The sequence below is a fragment of the Gopherus flavomarginatus genome, chromosome 1 (genome assembly GCF_025201925.1).
Source record: "Gopherus flavomarginatus isolate rGopFla2 chromosome 1, rGopFla2.mat.asm, whole genome shotgun sequence".
Lineage (NCBI taxonomy): Eukaryota > Metazoa > Chordata > Testudines > Testudinidae > Gopherus > Gopherus flavomarginatus.
In genome coordinates, this window is record NC_066617.1 from 42,164,028 (window position 1) to 42,185,225 (window position 21,198).

The 21,198-nt window shown below is 42.9% G+C and overlaps 1 protein-coding gene across 5 annotated transcripts in view; it reads right to left on the reverse strand.

The window, feature by feature from the left end:
- PLXNB2 (plexin B2) overlaps nt 1–21,198 on the reverse strand; it is a 344,581-nt gene that overhangs the window by 204,540 nt on the left and 118,843 nt on the right. The gene's annotated exons all lie outside the window — the stretch shown is intronic.

Here is a 21,198-nt window from a genome sequence, read left to right on the forward strand (position 1 = left end):
CTGAGGACCATCCCATTATCCCATTTCTCCATAAGCATTCCCCACGTACTCTGCTCCCTTGAGCCCAGGGTTCTCTCCTCACTTCTGTTTTAATTGAGGTGACATGCAGGGTTATTCACCTACCCCACCCTGGTCTTCTGTATCTGAAGCACAGAGATTTGCCTGGGATTACACAGGAAGTCCATAGCATAGCAAGAAACTGAACCTGGGTCTCCCACATCTTAGGCCGTTGTCCTAACCACTGAACCATTCTTCCTTCCTGGCGTTAGCCCTAGTCTATGGCATGGTAAAACAGGATGCACAGCCCCATACAGTTTCTCTCAGCTCTTGCTTCACTATCTCAGCTTCTACTAGAGTGGTCATCAGTTTCCATGTACAGGCAGACGGCCCATAATTTCCACCCTAATGTGCCGTTGCTAGGGACTATGGGACATCTATTTCTGAGCAAGGTCTATGTGCTTTGCAGCAATAGTGTTCTGCACAAGCTTTCTTACCCCTTACCTTAAATTCCCCTTTTGCCATCAAGTAATTTACACACAGGTTGACGATCATGTCTACAATTTAAGTAAACAACCACTGTACATGTAAGGGTTGGTACACAGATCGTTAACCAGGGCAGAATTATCCTTTGGGTTTTTTCAGATACACATACCAAATTGATAAATAATCACTGTTACAAAACATTTGTCTCCCTACTGGTGTATTACAGAATAAGAGATACATCAGTAGAATTATCCATCTCTTGATACACTAAGAAAATATTAACAAATCTAATTTGTATCTCCTTTAGGAATTCTCTTCCTCATCCTCTTGAAATTGTATATTCTCCTTCACTGATCTCCCAATTCATAAAACAAAAAAGGGCAGCTGGATTAGATTAGCCAGCATCCAAAAATACCTAATCCATCCTCAACTTTTTTCCTGTACAAGCAGGAATGCCTCTGCTTTGCCAAAAGAGAAGCAATAACTTTAATATTATTAATTCAAAACAAAGTATCAAATTTTATCTTTATCCTAGGAAGCAAAAGTAGACAAAAAGGCAATTGTATCATAGAACACAGCGAGCATAGCAACAGATGGTTGCCGTCTTCCATACATCATCCCATGTCCCAAAGTCCTTACATTTCTATTCAGTTCTTATTCAGGAAAACATCCAGTCCAGTTAGTGGAAATCTGCATGAGCAAAATAACCTTTGGAATTAGTCTGTAGTTTATAGAAACGGGTTTTTCAGATTTAGCAGGTTTCAATATTTTCAACTTTTAAAAGATCCCATTGAAGTTACTCTGGAATATTACTGGGGGGAAGAAAGCAGTGAAAATTTGGTATCAATAGTGAAAGTGACTTGAGAAAGCTATTCAGCTGACAGCTTGAAGTGACATGCTGTTTATGGGGATGATAAAAATATACTTTTATTACAGATTTAGCTTTTCTCCAACAAGTTTCAGTTATGGAAGGCTGCATGCTGTGGAATGTAGCCTGCCTAACAAGAAAAAAAAAACCACAACAATCTGCAGGGAGTAATGAGATGTAGGAAAACTAGACAGTGTCAGAGGAAGCTGGCTTAGCACAATATCAAGGGACGAGAACCCATATCTGGAATGCCCAATGTGGCCCTGGTCAGCTCACTAAAGCAATAATGTAGTGATAAAATGCTGAGAAGTTTCAAAGACCCTTGAAACTCAGAGCGGTTGGCAACCTCACATCTATACTTCTCAGAAAACGGCAGACTTGGAGCTATACACCAGACTTATTCCAGAGCGAAAAATCATTTTCATTGACTTGAAAGGGAGCTAGACAATCCATATTTAAGCCTACCAATAAGGGAAAGCTCATAAGAACGGGAGACAACTTTCACAGGAATGGGCCATAGACTATGGAACTCTTGTCTTGCAGGGGAGAAGAATGGCTATAGAACAAGCACTGAAGCGTAATACTCATTTCTTCAGAGGTGACTTCCCTCAATTTCTTCATACACACAATCAAACCTATAAGAACTCAGGAACTAAGAATCCTGTAAACTCATGCTATTCCTCATACTGATAGGGAAAGGAGCTGGAGAGTTGTTTTTTTTTTTTAAAACACATACTTGGGAGATGTTTAGACACAATAGTGATAAGGTCGTAAGCAGCTACACAAACATAGACAATAGACTTTGACTGAGGAAGGACAGGGTGTTTAAGCACTGTGAAATCTCCTTGTACAAAACAGTAGTAATTAGCAATAATAATAAAAAAACTATTAAGAGAAAGATAACCTCACCTGGCATATTTAAAAAACCTAGAGGAAAACAAATCAAACTAGTTCAATACTCTTAACAGAAAGTGAAAGGACCTCAACAGGCTTTTCCTTACATATTTTTAAAAATGGACTTACAGTGCCTTAGTCAAGTTGTGTCAATTCTATGTTGTTCTATTCTCTATAGGTTCTTCTCTATAGGTTCTTATACTACCCTCATCACTGTAGCATTGTGCACCTTCCAGTGGCGTAATAAGTGGCCTAACATCTACCATTTTTGGTTTGGTCTCTCCCCCTCTTGTCCCAAGCCCCCCATCTCATTTTCCCCAGGGGAAAAACTTTGTGTGCAGTGCAATTGTGTGTGCGCGCCGTGCAATTCTGAGCCAGGAGCACGCATACGCACAGAGACCATTTCATCTCTGATTCAAGCACTGCCCAAGGATCAAATTCTTACTCAGATTATAGAAGAAACTGAAACAGACAAACTACACAGTATTCACGGCTGTACTCACAGTGCTCTTATCTGGTTGTACGCTTTCTAAGAACTCTTGACAGCAACCAAGTTGCCTTGAGGCTAAAGGTTTAACAATTACTAATTTTAGTCACCAAACAATTAGACTGTAGTTCTGGAAAAGCTGCTTTCCAGTTCTAAATGAATAATGATATTGGCTCTGGAAATTGTTATTTATAATTAATTATTAATCAAACAGAAACAATGCTGCTATGGAAAGCTTCCATATGAAGAAATTGAAAAGAACGGGACTGTTTGCTTTAAAGAGGGCTGAATAAGAGGGTGGATGATACAGGAGTATTCAATAACAAACAATGTTGACTGGGAACTTCTCACTGTCTCACAAAATACAAGAGCAAGGATACATCCACTGAAACGGGAAGTCAGCATACATAAGCTAATAAAAGGGAATACATTTTACACAGAGCACAATTAGCCAACTCACTGCCACAAGATATAATCAAGGCCAATAGCTCACCATGTCTGGGGAAAGGATTGGATATTCATATAGCTAACAAGCACATACAAAGTTACAATAGCAAGGATTAAAAACCAAATAAAAAAAGTTAAAGGCTATAACCCTCATGCTTCAGGGATAAGCCAACTTCCAATAGGCACTAGTAAATACCTATTGCTGTAGGCACCTTTGTGAAAAATCTGACACCAGCTACTATCAATGGCAGTTTGCAGTCTACTGACCCATGTCGCACAATGCTTCCACACTAGTTACATGTAGTCCAATAAATTCTGAAGATCCTTCTTAAACAATGCTGATGGAATGCATTCACCTTACTGTTTTGTGTTTCCATCATCTGCCACATTTCTGAGGCATTTAATAGTGTTGGAAGGACAACAGCATTGTACAATCTCATTATAAGTGTTTAGATGTATCATCTTAAATTTCCAGATATTTGACAAATGGAAAAATGATTCACTGGTTTTATCAATTCTCCCCTTTGCTTCTTTAGTAAGCTGGCCATTAGCAGATATTGTACTTCCAAGACAAAGTCATCAATTCTTTTGTATTTTTTGCCATCAATCACACATCTGCCAACACTGCCAATATTTTCTTCTGCCTTCATGGTCTTGGTCTTCTGCATGCTGATACAAAGTCCCATTTTAGCAGCTTCTGCTTTTATGCTCATAAAGAGTCTTTTCATTCCATCCAAATTGGTATCCAATATGACTATCATATGTAAAATCTAAATGTCTCAGCTTCTCTCTTGCACAAACAATACCAGCGTCCTCAGCAACAGTTCTTCTCATCACAAAATCTATAACAATGCAGAAGAAAAATGGGCATTGTACACAACTTGGCCTTACAGCAGGGATTATTTTAAACCCTTCTGTGTTTCTGCTCCTTGTCCTTGCAGATTCATCATACAAAACTTTTATCAAATTAATCATCTTTGCTGGAATGCCATAGTAATGCAGGATCTTCCAAAGGACTTCTCTGGGAGACTGTCAAATGTTTCCATAAAAACAAGGAAGATAAAAATCATCTTCTGCTCGTATTCTGAGATTAGAATAGCAAAAGGCTAAACACAGGTCTAAATAAAGATTCCCAATGACCAGAAATCTAATCTATCTTGGTCTTTTTTGTATTACCCATTTTCCATTTTATTTAATTAAGAATGAAAAATAAAATTGTTCCAACAGATTGAGTTGCACAGTCCTGCAGGGGAAGAGTAATATTAGAAAAGCATTTGTGCATTTGGCAATATATTATGTGTAGTCAGTTTCACCAGTTCCCCTTCTGTTTGTGTGCATGTTTCACACATTAACAGGAGAGAGAACACTTTTTTTAAAAAAATACAGGAAACCATGATTACATGGGCACAAAAAATGGCTGGGGAACAGCAGTACAGGTGTAGAAGATGTAACTACTTTGACCCCATGAGCTGTTTTCTAAGGCCTGGGCTACACTAGCGGGGGGAGGGGGGAGGTTCGAACTAAAATACGCAACTTCAGCTATTAGTTCAACTTACCTGGCCGTCTTCACGGTGGTGAGTCGACTGCCACAACTCCCTCGTCAACTCCGCTTACTCCTCCTGACGAGGTGGAGTATGGGCGTCGATTAGCGGATCGATTTGTTGCATCCAGACGAGACGCGATAAATCAATCCCTGATGCATTGATCACTACCCGCCGATCCGGCGGGTAGTACAGACATATCCCAAGTTGAAAGTCTAACGTTTTGGAATAATGCAATTTTATAAATATGTTGAGTTTCAGCAATACCAAGATATACCTGGGAGAGCAAGTGGCGGTGGGACATGAACAACTAGTTTTTAAAGTGATCCGCTGCAGCTGACCCTGGTGGAGTGTAAGGTGGAATATAAGGTTAAAAGTTAGAAGATTAAAAAGACTTTTGTGGGCAAATTCACAGTATAGCAGGGATCCAAGGTTAGAGGAAGAAAGGTCTTCACAGACCAATTTTGCAAATTCACGTAGGGACCTCTATGTGAGAAAGTACTTAGGTTTTAATATGGACAATTTATTTAAAGGATGGGTAGAACTACCATCACCTTTAAATACCTTCAGATATGTGAAAGGCTCCATTGTGCTACACACCAAGAAAATTAAACAAGCATGTGAGTTTGTGTACAAAGAAAATCACCCACTAGTTTCATGATTTAGATGAGTTTACATCTCAGGAGGGTAAATGACTGCACATATATCCCATATCAGCAATAAAAGTACGGTGAGAATTTTTAGTTTATTAAGCATTTGTTTGGAAATTTATCCATACCTAAATATGTATTATTGAGAATTATTTTTGGTTAGAGATCTAAAGAATTTCTGATTTAGCAAGCATAGAGACAACAGGTAAATGAATGTATCTAACAAAACAAATATACACTAGATACTTTGGAATATTTACGCCCTGGTGATTTTGGGACACCTTAAAGAGGCCTGATTTTCAGGGGGTGGATACTTTAAGTATTGTCAAATCTTGGCACCCCAAAATTGAAGCCTCCTAAATCAAGAGTCATTTTTTTAAATGTACTGGTTTTGCAAGCATGTAACTGTCACAATGTGAGGTAGGCACACTCAGTTGTGAGCCACTGCAGACACTTCACAGTAACCATCTGCAGTTTACTGCGGTCTATTACTAGTCAGCTTCAAATTCTTTGGCCTTAAAAGTTTATCTACAAGCATCAATTCACTTAAAAAAAAAAAAAAAGTATCTCCACGGGTTTTAGAAGAAAGCATGACACATAATGTGCATGTCCCCCACGTAAGCCACAGAGTTGTCATGATGAGGTCCGCTAGGCTCCTAAAGAAGGTGGAGCACACCACAGTCACTGGCACTCCCCATCCTTCCCCTTGCTCTGTTTTTGGAGCTTTTCTGAATGACTTGATTTTTCTTTGCTCTGACCCTAAGGTAGGTCACATTTGGGATCTCAGGGAGTGCAATGGTAAATTACATGTTGCATGTACAACCCACTAATCAGTGTGTAGCATCTCCCTCTGTGCCCCATCTAAAGAGCATATAGGTCTTTTACAGCCCAAGTTACAGAGCCTGGTTCTTTAGCTCAAGCTATAGATACTTATGTGGTATGTCTACATCAGTGGCTCTCAAACTTTTGTACTGGTGACCCCTTTCACATAACAAGCTTCTGAGTGCGACCTCCCTTATAAATATATTAAAAAGTGTTTTTAATTTAACACCATTATAAATGCTGGAGGCAAAGCGGGGTTTGGGGTGGAGGCTGACAGCTCACAACCCCCCATGTAATAACCTCATGACCTCCTGAGGGGTCCCGACTCTCAGTTTTAGAACTCCTGGTCTACACAGCACTTTGGAGCGAGCATCCAAGCCTAGGTCAACAGACTTGGGCTAGCTGGGCTCACGCTAGTGCTAAAAAAATAGCTGTGTAGACAAAGTTGTGCCTTGGGCTCTGAAGCATGGGGTTGGGGGGAGGCAGAACGCTTTAGAGCCTGAGTTCCAACCTGAGCTACAACTTGAATTGCAGTCTGTACAGTTGCTATTACAGCACCAGTGCAAGCCCTGCTAGCCCAAGGCTGCCGAGCCGGATTGGGAGACTTACTCCAAAATGCTGTGTAGACATACCTGTGATTTTAGCCATGGAGGCTCCAGTTCAACTCCAACATTGGGTAAGATGGTGGCTGTCACACACAAATTGTGATACATGTATTTTGCATGAGGGATACACGTGTCACATTGGTATTCTCTCTCAGTTGTTCAGTAGGAATAACAGACTTTAGCAGTCAATCTGAAAAAGCTCAGCTTCTTTTCGGCTTAACAGCCCCAGATGACTGCCTCCTGCCTCCTTCAGTTACTACTTTTCCTCTCTTCATTTGAGTCGTGTGGCAAATTGCCGGTACTGTTATGCTGGGTCTCGCGCTCTCTCTTCTTTGGGGAAGGTTCAGGGCGCCATTGCTTGCCTCTGATCCTGTATTTTAATTACCCCACTAGTGTCCTTGAGGAGGGGAGTGGAGAGGGAGGGACCTGGGCCCGCCCTCTTCTCCAGGTCCCAACCCAGGGGCCCTGAGGTTTGTGGTGAACCACTTGTACTAGCGGTTCCTTCCCCGGGCTACTTCTCTCTCCTGCCCTTCAGCTTGTGAAGGGGCTTCTTGCGCTCCTTCTACATAAGCCAGGTGCCCCTTACCTAGGGTTTTTTTGGATTTCTCAGCCCACCGCAGCACTCCTCCAAAAAAAACTTGCCTTTTGTCTCTCTTCAATACTGTTCTCTTCTCCAACTCCTTCAAACTGCTCTCTGCTCCAACCAAACCTTCCTGCTCCAACTCCCACACTGTCTGACTGAAGCAGGGGTTTTTATCACATGACTGACTGCTGGTGCTCTAATTGGCTTCAGGTGCTCTAGTTAATCTATAACAAACCTTCCTCCCCTTGCAGGGAATAAGGCTCCCTGCTAACACTCTCCTGCTGCCCTCTGGCCATGCTGTATCATAGTCATTACAGCCTTTCCACATACATGAATGTACATGGTTGGGTAGGTGGTGAGAGCAGGATACGAGGTTTCTGCATAACTTAGGTGTAATGTGCCACATAGTTCAAGGCTATAGTATTTGACTATATTTCAATTGTAACCCTAGAGTCACAAGTTGAGAATATATAGGATGTATAATATTAAAGGTACAAGTTACAGAGCGGTAGCTGTGTTAGTCTGGACCTGTAAAAAGCAACAAAGAGTCTATAAAGTGCCACAGGACTAACAGATGTATTGGAGCATAAGCTCGTCTGACGAAGTGGCGTTTCACCCACAAAAGCTTATGTTCCAATACATCTGTTAGTCTATAAGGTGTCACAGGACTCTTTGCTGCTTATTAAAGGTACAGTGACACTAAAGGCAAATTATTCAGAAGCAACAATGGAAACTGTTGCAGGTGGACAGCAGAATCAGGAAAAGCAAAACAAAACTTTTAACACAAAACTGATCAAGTATAAGCAGGCAGACAAAAGCTACACAAACAAAGCAGCTTTTTCAATGGTCATTTAGGAGACTTGGTATTGTACCTCTGCTACTGCTGTGTAGGTTCTGACTAATACCAATACCATCGATAGAAATATTATGCAGTTGTCTGGACATCACACTTACTAACGTTTAGCCACATTAGAATGGTAACAATATCTTGAAATGTTCTTATCCTGAATATAAAAAATTACCTAAAATATTCCTGCACTCAAATGGTGATCTCATTACTTCTTATATCAGTGATCTTTAAGGCATGGATCATTGCTGAGAGCATTCAGGTGTTTTGTCAGTATGCTGTGTTATAGGAATCAGTACATGCCTCAGAGGTTGTACCGGCTCTGCATGTAAAACAAGTTTTTTCCACTGAGTTTTCATCAGGTCCCCAATTCCTTGAAATCATTCAGAACCTGCACAAAACTTTAACTTTTCATAATGTTATGAAGAGCTATCTGATGAAATACATGAGTACATGATTACTGTGCACAGAGCTACTCCATTTGGGGTGACAGTATCAGAAGTCATTGGTGGGCCATGCTAGAGACTAACTGGCTTATTTTAACTTTAACACAAGCTATTTTACTCCATTACTCGAGTGAGTGACTTCTGTAGGCAAAATCTCTATTAAAAATGTGGTAGTTATGAAAAAAGGGTGGCCTCTAGCAGAGTCTCTACAAGTCTATTACCACTTCAGAAACCAAACAATGGGAAGTGCTACAAATCACAAATGCATCACTCCAGGGTATTAGTAAAACATTCATGCAATTGATGTGTAAGAGGAGGTAGAGAGAAACAGAAAACACCCAGTGTCCTGTAGGGATTAGGTTGTCAAAAAACAAAAAGTGTGCAAACATCTCTGGCTGTTCTACAACATATACTGTAGTTTCTCTGCCTAGGTAGCATGTGCACTAACCAATTTTTTATAAAGAGGAAGAAACTGAACCCTGTAATCTCATTATCACCCTGTCAGTGAGTTAATGGTCATTGCCATGAACAGATTCTTATGTTATCAAGGAACTCAGGGCATCACTGGTGCTTTTCACAGGATAATAATGAGGTTTTACACTGCAATTAAATCAGTACAAATTTGCAGTTCTACTATAGATTCAGCTGCAACCTTTTCACTCAAATACCACATTTTCCTATTGTGGGGAAAACACACACACACACACACACACACACACACACACACACACACACAGTGTAGGACCATCTTTTGTACATTCAACTCTCCTTTTAAGTCGCATCCTCTTCAAAATAGCACAAAAGGTTTCAAGTTGGAAATAATACGGGAAAGTGCTAGCACAAAACTCCCTTCCCAAGCACAACATTACACTACCAGCCATAGCTTTGCAGGATAGCTCAACAAAGGACTTAACATGTGTTTTCACTCAAGATTACCAAAATTCCAGTCAAGGCCACTTTACATTATCAGCACTTGAAATATTTTAACAACCATGTTCGTGTCAGCAGTAAAGCCATAAATATTTTTCAAAACAACAATCTCCCACAGGACTTCATGTCCATTATCAGCAAGAAAAGTTTTGGAACACTTGGCTTCTGAAACCTCAGAAGAATTTCTTAAGTTTCCAGAAACATTTCACCTCTCAAAGCATTGAAAACAAAACTTCATTCAACTATTTCATGAATTAAGGATTGTACATAGATGTTTCAATTCTTGAGAAATAAAATCAAACGTTATCATAAGGTAACTTCATACTTTTATAAAGTTTAAGGCCAGAAGGGACAATCAGATCTAGTCTGACCTCTTGTACGTGACAGGCCATTAATTTACACCTAGATACTCCTATATTAAGCCCAAAGGTTTTAGATACACTAAAACATTTCAATTCTCAGGAAACTGAACTGTGAACCACAGGAAGAGAATGGAGAGGCCAAGGTGCCACTAATGCCCAAGGCTCCTGCAATGGCAGGGAATTGACTAGGTGATATATACACAGATAATCTTAGCAGGCAAATCACACCCCATGCTGTAGAGCAGGGATCAGCAACCTTTGGCATGTAGCTCACAAGGAAAGTACCCTGGCGGGCTGGGCAAGTTTGTTTACCTCGCACGTCTGCAGGTTCGAACAATCGCGGTTCCCACTGGCCGCGGTTCACCGCTCCAGACTAATGGGGGCTGTGGGAAGTGGCGGCCAGCACATCCCTTGGCCCGTTCCACTTCCCGGAGCCCCATTAGCCTGGAGCAGTGAACCACGGCCAGTGGGAACCACGACAGGTCGAACCTGCGGACTTGGGAGGTAAATACACCAGCCCGGCCCTACAGGGTCCTCACCCTAGCGAGCCACATAACAAAGGTTGCCAATTCCTGCTGTTGAGGAAGTTGAAAAACTTCCAAAGGTCACAGCCAATCTGATCTGGGGGAAAATTCCTTCCCAATCCCAAGTCTGATGAACAGCATAACCCTGAATGCGTGAGCAAGACCCATTAGCCAGGCATTTGAAAAAGAGGCTTCTCTGTTCCACCTTAGGATCAGTCCTCCACTGTCCCCACCTCCATCTGGTGTCCTGTCTCTTGCTGTGGCCAATCTCTAGTGCTTCAGAGGATAACAAAAAATAAAAACAAACAGCAGCCACATCAGCTAGTTATGAATCAATGGAGGTTGGGGGGGGGCGCAGAGGGACTTCCTTCCTATCCCCTACAGATGACTGGCTGAAGCCCTGAAGCATGAGATTTCATTATAATCATTATTTTAATGCAGAGCTACAAAAGTTCTGAGCGTATTGAGGCCAAACAAGTGATCCCAGGTTGCTTTTAATTTTGTCACTAACCAAAAATAAAACTAAAGCTTAGTGTGCACACGCCTGTAAATACAGTTCAGATTGTGCAGCTCAGCGTCATTCTGACCCCAGAAAAGAGATTTGCCATATGTACTTATTCCTCCCCCAGCCCTCACTTGTCAATCAATGTGTTATCTTGGGTGACCTCATGCATAGCAGAATGAATAATTGAGGCTCAGGTCACCTTCCATGTTACTCCAACACCAGGTCTGCCAGACAATCACCCAAGGAGACGAGGGGGAAATGAAGTGGGGAAACATGAGGGAGAAATGTGACTAATCGTGTAGAATCAGTGGAAGCTCAGGTTTGCTGTTTCATTTTATTGCTGTTCTTCCCAAGTTATGAAACTCCAACCAATGTGCATAATGTAAACTTATTAAGCAAATATGGGGTTGCGAAAGATACTGAGAGCACTGGAAGATAAACTGAAGAGATCTGTTTCTCCACAGAACAGGTAGCAAAAAGGCAGTAACAGCACAAGCATCCTCACTCTGGAGAGGCTACTACAGGTGAGGAAGAGGCTGATAATTTCCTGACACAAAACAATCCTTAGCCTCTGAAGCAGCCTGCAGTAGTTGCCATCTATGCTAAGTATTCCCTTCCTAAATATAGACACCCAGAACAGGATGGAGACTAAATAATGCACATTCTGTGAGCTATCAAACATCCATGTACATGAACATCTGTGTCACATCTCACCTGGGCCAAACAGAAGCCTATGATCAATGAAGAATGGCACTGCAGTAGAGAGCCTTTATCCAGAGCCTCCCCACTTTACAAAACCACATTTAATTGGTATGAAATAAGGTACTGCCAGCCAGCAACACAACACATTAACATCCCATATGGTAATTGCCTGCATTTAAAAATAGGAATTGAAGCCAAGATTCTGAAGTGTGATTAATGATATTTGGGTGCTCAACTTCAGACACTCTGAAGGAAGTACTGAGCTCAGTCTCTAAAAACCAGGCTGTTTTAGAAGGAGTATAAAGGTGAGCATCCAAAAATTCAGGTACCCAAAATCAGTCACTTTGAAAATCTTGGCATGAGGCCTTAGGAGAAGTGCACTGAAAAAATGAGTTAATGCACAATAAACCATGTTTAAAAAACACACAGTCCCTGCTTCAATTGGTTTTTAAACTCATTTTAACTTTAGCCAGCCAGCCAGAATAGAGCAAAACTATATTTTAAAACCCCAGTGCTCTTGTTTACGTATAGGGACATGGGCTTAGACCCATGGTTGCAACAATACTGTTCTAACTTGGTTCCGCCAATCCTACATTAACAATAATATTTAGTTGGCGTTACAGTAATATTTAGTCTGGAGCTGTTCAGTTAGAGTTTAACACACAGATTGGAATCATCTTTCCTTAATATCAGTTTTAAATTATAGCGGTAGGTCAGGCTCCAGGCACAATGGACTGAGAAATGGGGAAAAAGAAAGAAGACTCTGAAAGTAGAGCCTTATACTGCAGCCTGGTTAGATCCTCTTTCTTGCTACCTTTTGCAAGCAGTCACTGAAGAAAAAAATAATGAAGGAAGAGTGCTCAATTCCCAGGGCAAAGACTAGCAATAAAGACCACCTGATTCACGTTGCTAAGTCATGAGTTCACTCAGGAGTGGTCTAGACCTCCTTTCCCAGGTCTTCACTGGAATGACGGCAGCTGTAATAAGATTTTGGGGTGCAGGATAGGCTCCCTTAATGGAACCTATTGAAGATTTTCAAGTAATCATTACATAACTAATGCAACAGTAACCAGAGCCTGGTACTGACGGCAGCCTGACGCTCTGCAGGCTAGAACCCCATTTTCCTCTCTTTCAACTAGTAGAATGTTGGGTTCAGTTTTAAGGAGCTGATGTAATCCAAGCCTCTACATATCTGGTCCCTGCTTAAGTTTCCTCTAAGCTGCGCTGGCATGAAGCAGCCTATTAAGCGCTGTACAGGTGCCCAGGCAAGAGATGTTTCTCCCCTGGACCCAACCCGGACCTGCCACGGCCAGAGAGCACCCCTCCCCCGGTCCAGACTGGGCCAGGGGAGAGGCTCCTATCCCCCACAGCCCAGGTGTTGCTGCTGGGAAAGAGCCTAGGGGAGTCCTCTCCCCCAACCATAGCCCCGGAGCAGCCTGCATCCCAAATTCCTCATCCCCAGCCCATCTCAGAGCCTGCACCTTTCTCCACCCTACTCCAAAACACACACACCCCCAACTCTCTGCCTCAGCCCTGAGCCCTTCATCCCTGGCCCCATCCCAGAGCCTATTCCCTGCCCTGCCAGAGCTCTCACCTCCCAAACCCAGAGCCCCTCCCCACCACACACACACACCCTGCACCCCAACCCTCTGCCTCAGCCCTGATCCCCTCCTCCTACACACCAAACCCTTTGGCCCCACCCCCGCCATGTGAATTTTGTTATGTGCACCAATATGGAGTGATGTGCGACACATCACTACATATTGGTACACAACAAAATTCATTCCACACAAGCATGAGAAAAAAAAATAGAGGGAACACTGGTTCCTTGCCCACAATTTCACTACAGTTCTAAGTCCCAGCTCTGCAGAACTATAATTTTACTTTGGGGAGCTACAGCAGAAATGTCCAACCTGTGGCCTGTAAGGCACTGAATTAAGTCTTATGAAGAAGAAATGTTGTATTTGTACATGATTTCAAAGTGTTTTCACTGAGCCACACCGTGGTTCTTAAATTGATGTGTCTGAATTAGCACCACTACTATGTGTAGCTGAACAGGTATCCCAATTGCCTTCCCTCGCTTTCTGAGCAGTTTAAGGAACAGCTCTGGTATGAGCCAGGAGTACTCTGACCAATTGTTCAGCAGCATCTGTAATGGTGACCAGGTGTATCAGAGGTGAGAGAAGTTCTGGGTGTACTACTTCCTGCTTCACAGATGGGCTGTGGGACCGCCCACAAAGAGAGCAGAATGGGAACTTGACTGGTTTTGCCTGAGCCAGGAGAAGTGTCTAGCAAAGGCTAGTTCCTCTTCCCTACACAGCTACCCCTAGGGCAGCTGTAGTGGGGGGGGGGGATGCTTAGAATTCACAACCACTGACAGCTCCTTGATTCTCTGCCCAAAGGCTGCCTTAATGTGCACCTACGGACAATGGATCACAAGGGGGCACGTGCCAGCTGGGAACAGTGTGAGCATGGTGCACACCAGCCACTTCCTCGCTTGGCATTTATCATGCCCCTGAACCACAGACTGGACTGGGAGGTATAGAGGATGACCACACAGGCTCTATACCTGCTGGGTACATCCCCATGCCAAGGATATCTGCAGCAGAGGGCTTGCAAGTCCCTTCCAGTCTGCTGCCAGAGTGACAGAAAGGGAGTGGAACAAGGAAGAGAAATCTACCACCAAAATATTGATTGTAGCTCCTTGATCTTTTTGAAAGATGATATCTAGCGCTCAGACTAAAATGACTGGACACCACTGAACTAAAAGGAATAGACAGACTACCACACACACATTCACGACCATTCCGCGGAAGCAGAATCCCATTTTACAGATCACACCAAGTCCCCTCTGCTCGTACAATGGACATGTTCAGAATTAAACAGTATTGCATAGTTTTTACTAATAAAGATGCAAATTATGTGGAATTGGCAGACATTTCTACAAAGAGTTTCCATCTAGAAAATGTTTTGTTTGTCTGCTGAATTCTTCTTCTGCCATTATCTGCTAACTATTGCCCTTTGGAACTTATATTCTCTTCTAATTAACAAAAATAGCATTCTGCTAGTTGGTTCTCCATATAAGAAACAAAAACCTTTACCTTGTGTATACCGTACAGTTATAACCTACATTCTTTAGAACCACAACACATTCTGAAAGTGAATAGATTTGTGTATAGACTAGACAAGACTTAACTGAATAAGAAAGCTCAGAAGAATAAATTCACTTTTTTTTTTTTGGACAGTCTTTGTCAGAGTGGCTTCCTCCTGCTAATAATCTGTCAGAATTCTCAGATATGATATTTTATCAGTGACTTTGGGATTTCAATGTACCTTGAATGCCTGCCATGACAGCAGTAAAAGTCTGCCTGCTATCTTATGTCAACAGACACTATATCAACAATAGCCCTAGTCCGGGGCGGGCAAACCTTTTGGCCCAAGGGCCACATCGGGGTTGCACAACTGTATGGAGGGCCGGGTAGGGAAGGCTGTGCCTCCCCAAACAGCCTGGCCCCTGCTCCCTATCTGCCCCCTCCTGCTCCCTGACTACCCCCATCAGAACCTCCAACCCCACCCCCGCTCCCTGTCCCCTGACTGCCCCGACTCCTATCCACATCCCTGCCCCCGACAGCCCCCCTGGGACTCCCACCCCCTAGCCAACCACCCTCTCCTCCTCATCCTCTGACCACTCCCTCCCAGGACTCCCCGCCACTAACTCCCCATCCCCTTATCTAGCCCCCACGCTCCCTGTCCCCTGACTCCTCTCCCGACCCCTATCCACATCTCAGCTCCCTGACAGGTCCTCCAGGAGTCCTACTCCCAGCCCTCCCTGTTCCCCATCCCCTGACCGCCCCCTCCTCCCTGACTGCCCCCAGGACCCTCCGCCCCCCTTACCAGCAGCAGGAGCTCACAGTTGCGACACCCAGCCAGAGCCAGCTGTGCTCCCCACGCTGCCCAGCGGCAGGCCAGAGCGCGGCCCGTGCAGCGGTGGGGCTGCAGGGAAAGGGCTGGGGACTAGGCTCCCCGGCCGTGAGCTCAGGGGCCAGGACACAGTCCCAAGACCGGAGCTGACAGACCTCAGCACTCTGCCAACGACACCATGCAGAAACTGCCGTCCTCCAGATGAGCCTAATCCTGACTGGCCATCAAGAAGAGTTCATGTGTCTTACTGGGAGTGGTGAGCACAGTATGTATACCATGTGCATTCTGTTTTGGTGATTGTTAATAAATAGAGGATAAGGATATTACTGTGTAAGGCTCTTTAGGTCCTGCAAACTCACAGAAAATTATACCCTGAACCCTAGGAATCGGGTACAGCTGGGTACTTAAATTGACAGGTTTACGCCTGAGCCCTAGGAGCGGGGTATGGGTCGGTGCCCCTAGAGTGTGCGAGTAACAAAGAATTTTGTGAGGCTAACACCTGAAGAGGTTATAGTCCAAGGTCCCAAATCCTGACACTGGACCTCTGTGGCCATGCAGTCATGCCCCCCCCCACCCCACCACACTCCTCCAACTTTGCTGGACTACCACATGTGCATCTGTGCAGATCCAACTGCAGGATCAAGGCCAGAGTTAAGACAAAAACAGAAGTCAACACAGGGACTGAGGGTTTTTTGGTGTGAGAAACAGATGAGCATCAATCAAATCATGCAGTTAGTCACTTAGTAAAGCAGTGAACATGTCTTGATGGTTATGTAGTACAGGTTTTGGATTTTCAAGACTATCATTCAACGATAAACAAGTGGGTTTTGAAGGGAAGATGGATGAGCTCTAGGAACAGGGGCTACATGAAACAAGGCACTGATGTAGATATGAGAAATGGACACAAAGAGGGAATTCATAAGCAGTCTGAGTAGAGTGGATAGGGTATGGGAGCAAAATACCAATGCAAGTAGCTGCCAGGGCTTTCAATACTGGCCCACTTCTAACGCTTATTGATTTCTACAAACCTTTTAATTTAGGTGGTTATGTTTTATTTGTTCAGACTCCCATAAGAATCAGTTGTGACTGACGTAGCATTCCACAGAACTTTCTCCCTGAAGGTGGGCAACTTTTAATGCAGAGCACACTGGATATTTATGGATTCTTTAACAATGTCAAATTTTGCTTCTGATTGCTGTCACCTGGCTGAAATACTTCTCAGGCTCAAAATGAAATCATTTCCTGCTGTGACACTTCTTTAGAGACCTAAGCTACCAGTGAGCTGTTTTTCTCAATTCAGTCGAGCTGCTGTGAATTATCCTGTAGGCAGTTCTATGAGCTGCAGGAGATCAGGTACCTTAACAGCTTGTTCTCAATGCATTTAGTATTATTTTGCACAAAAGCATGAAAATGATGCCATTTAATCTAGAGACGACATACTCCTTTGCAGACATGCAGCTTGGACTCTTGCACAGATAGAACTTTGTAGCAGAACTGTTAACTGGATAATGCCAACTGAAGTCAATCAAAAGACTGCCATTGATTTTTATGGGCTTTCAAGCAGGCCTTGGTAAACAGGACCGATAAAACATGTACATTAATGTAAATTAATACTGTTGCCTCTTGGTCCGAGTGGTTAGCCAAAATCTGTGGCCTTGCCAGGTTGTTTCCATTAGGAGAAGTTGATTACAGCAGCACGATATTTCTTTGGGGGCAATCCTGTTTATTTACAAACAACGTACACCAGTGGCAGGCAACCTGTGGCCCATCAGGGTAATCCACTGGTGGACTGCGAAACAGTGTTTACATGGACTGTCTGCAGACATGGCCTCCCACAGTTCCCAGCGGCCATAGTTCACTGTTCTTGGCCAATGGGAGCTGCAGAAAGCAGCACGGGCCGCAAGGGGACGTGCTGGCTGCCGCTTCCCACATTATATATTAATTTTACAGCATTTCAAAGTTTCAAAGCTTTTCTTCTTTTTTGATGTAGTGTATACATAAAACCAGACTGGACAACCTATAAACCCTTGAAAAAAAAAAAACAGATTTACACAGTTCATAAAACTGCTACAAAATTAGACCAAAAAATAATACACAGAAGTCCTGATTCAGTACTTTCTTGCACTTTGCACTTGTGTAAATTACAATGCAATGTGGATGCAATCTGATACCATTCTGATTTGGTGACATTTTATACACACTTTGCACAGGTGAAAATAACCTATAACATGCAAGGCAGTGGAGAATCAGCCTTCTAAACTCATTTCTCTCTCCTTTGTGCTTTTCTATTTATTTATTTTTACTGTCAATAAGAATGAGACTAGTTAATGTTCACATTTACTATCCTACAGATCCCTTAGAGTAATGAGACACATTCTGAATCCCTATCCAGACTACTGACTATGGATTTTTATTACTTAACTCATATTATAAAAAGCACAGGTATGCCCATCTCTCATTTCAAGGAGAAAAAACAGTTACCAGCTCAGTTAAGGATTCTGAAAAATTAAAAAATTAACCTCTTCAGCCCAGCTATTATCTGGAACTTGCATATTAATTCTGGTAATGGGATAATTTTTTAAAATGTGAGCATTTAAAATTGCTAACTTCAATCAGATGGAACGTTTTCTATGCTTAAAATATTCTTCTGTAATCAGAGAAACCAGGGGCCACTCAATGAAATTAACAGGCAGTAGGTTTAAAAACAAAAGGAAGTACTTCTTCACACAACAACAATCAGCCTATGGAACTCGTTGCTAAGGGATGTTGTGAAAGCCAAAACTATAACTGGATTAAAAAAAAGTAGATAAATTCATAGAGGATGGGTCCACCAATGGCTATTAGACAAGATGATCAGGAATGCAACCCTACAAACTGAGTGTCCCCAACTCTCTGATTGCCAGATGTTGGGACTGGACAACAGCGGATGGATCATTTGAGTGCCCTGTTCTGTTCATTTCCTTTGAAGCCTTTTATATTGGCCACTGTCGGAAGACAGGACACAAGGTTACATTGACCACTGATCTGACCCAGTATGGCCATTCTTATGTTCTTATCAGATGTGTCAACAAATCCAGAAAGGTGTTAGATTTAGATAATTATTCCCAGACATAATTTTTATCTTGCAAGGGTCCATGAAAATCAGAAAATGTGGAGCCAGAGCTGAACTACTACTCCATAGTACCCTGGTATCATGGCTTAGAAAATAGGCAGATCCCTTACTTTGGACAAATATAGGATTAGGACTGGAAGCGAGGAAGAATCTCTTACCTGACTGAAAACAACAAGGAAAATTTTAGCTTCAGAGAATGTAATTACACGAGCTGGAATTCAACCATGACATGAAGGTCAATACTCCTCACTCTGACAGAGAACAACAGAATCTTTAATGGCCATAAAATAGATTTTACGTTCCATTATTTGACCTAGTACTGTGACATGGAGTGATTTAACTCGAAGCACTTAAGTTTACTAGTCTCTGACTTTAAAACAGAGCATTAACATTTTTCAGCTGGGTTCCTGCTTTGAGCAGGGGGTTGGACTAGATGATCTCCTGAGGTCCCTTCCAACCCAGATATTCTATGAAAACTTCACTTTTTTAAAACTGAAAAAAAGTGTTCGGCGAGATGCCCACTACATTAAACAGTTTTAAAAAAAAACAAAAAAGCATACCATAGCATGCAGCATAGTTTAAAAATATCACAAGAAAAATCAATCATGTACTAACATTCACCTTATTCTGGACACTCTTGCCAACATACACTTGCACTTTAGACAGGGCCGGTGCAACCATTTAGGTGACCGTCTGCTGGGATTTGGGGGTGCCATTTTCTTCGGCAGCGACGGTGGCAGCCGGATCTTCAGCCGTCCCGGTCGCTGCCGGCATTTAGGCGGAGGCAGCTGGGGCAGGGGAGTGCGGGGAGGGCCGCCTGCAGCAAGTGGGGAGGGGGGGGGTGTGGCATGCAGAGGAACTCCCCGCCCCAGCTCACCTCTGCCCCGCCTCCTCTCCAAGCACGCCGTGGCTGCTTCACTTCTCCCGCCTCCTAGGCTTGCGGCACCAATCAGCTTAAGCGCCGCAAGCCTGGGAGACGGGAGAAGTGAAGCAGCAACGGCGTGCACAGGGTGCTCGTGCGCGGAGCAGGGGTGAGTTGGGGTGAGGGTGCCTCAGGGCGGGGAGCTGCCACAAGGGGGGCGCCTCAGGGCGGAGTGGGGGAGCTGCCATGGGGGGGGGGGCACGCACAAGATGGAAGTTTTACCTAGGGCGCAAAACATCCTTGCACCGGCCCTGACTTTAGACCAATTAAAATAGTCGCTGCTTTAAAACTCTTTCCTACACTTAGAGAAAAAAATGTCACACACACACGATGATTTTTTTTATAATCAATCCATGCATTTTCAATTCACTCTGCTGAACAGCTATCTGTAACATTATATGCAGATGATTTCTTCTAGTTCCTAGGGGGAAGTTTAAAATTGCATTGCACCATCTGTACTAAAAGATAGCTGACATGCAGCCAGTTATCAGCTTAGTGAGAGATGCAAAATTAGGAAAAATGGCCTAAGTGATCTTTAATGAGCACGTGTATCTTTTTTACTTGTTTTCTTCTCCATTTTGTTGTTATAATGTCTTTAAAGTTAACGGAGGAGATATTTAAGAGAGACTTTTGAAGAAGACTATGTCTGTTATCTTTGAAAAACTTTCACTTTTGGACAAGTATTACTGGTAAGAAGAGATCAACATTTGAGCTACACAACTGATAGGAAAATAGTTGCAAATCTCATTTCGCTCACATTGATGCAAAACCTGCCAGAAGTCAGAACTTGCAGGAATGGTCAAAATGTCTGGCAGGCTCTCTTTACATGATTTCAAGTCAGTTTGCAAGTAAAAGATTCATCCAAAGCCATGTACGTGCAATCTATTAATCTCAACAGTAACCTTATGTCTCTTAAGACAATGTTCCTCAATGTCCAGTCCATGGCCTGGTGCCAGTCCCTGAGATTTCCCTGACACAGTTTAGGAAGGCAGCAAGCCAGTCCATGGCATCAAAAAGATGGATAAACACTATCTTAAGACACTTCACAATGAAGCAAACTCATAGTGGGAAGAAGACTTTGACTGCAGTCTCTGCTACGATTCCTGCCAAACCAGTGTTCACTAATCAATGCGAGCAAGCTTGATAGAAAGAACAATCCTAAATCTATTTGTTCGCCCCCAGGGACACAGTTATAATGCCACACTTAGAAGACTCACTGGAGTCACACTGTCTGTTTAAGTCCCTTACAGAAGACTCAGAATGAAAGCAAAGAAAAACAGGGTTAACACACTTACACGTTATTAGGTTGTAGTATGTTGCTGATGTTGGCACAAACTTGTTCTAGTAAAAAACATTCCCTCCATACATAGATTTACGGATACTGGAACCACTACCACTTGTTTGGTTTTTAAACACTACTCCTTCCAAAAAATCAACTCTTACAAGTTGTTCTCCATTAATAGCAATAAAAATCTACTGTTGGCTCCAACAGCATTTGGTGGCTAGGAACATACATCAACTGTATTAGTCTTTGATCACTAGATGAG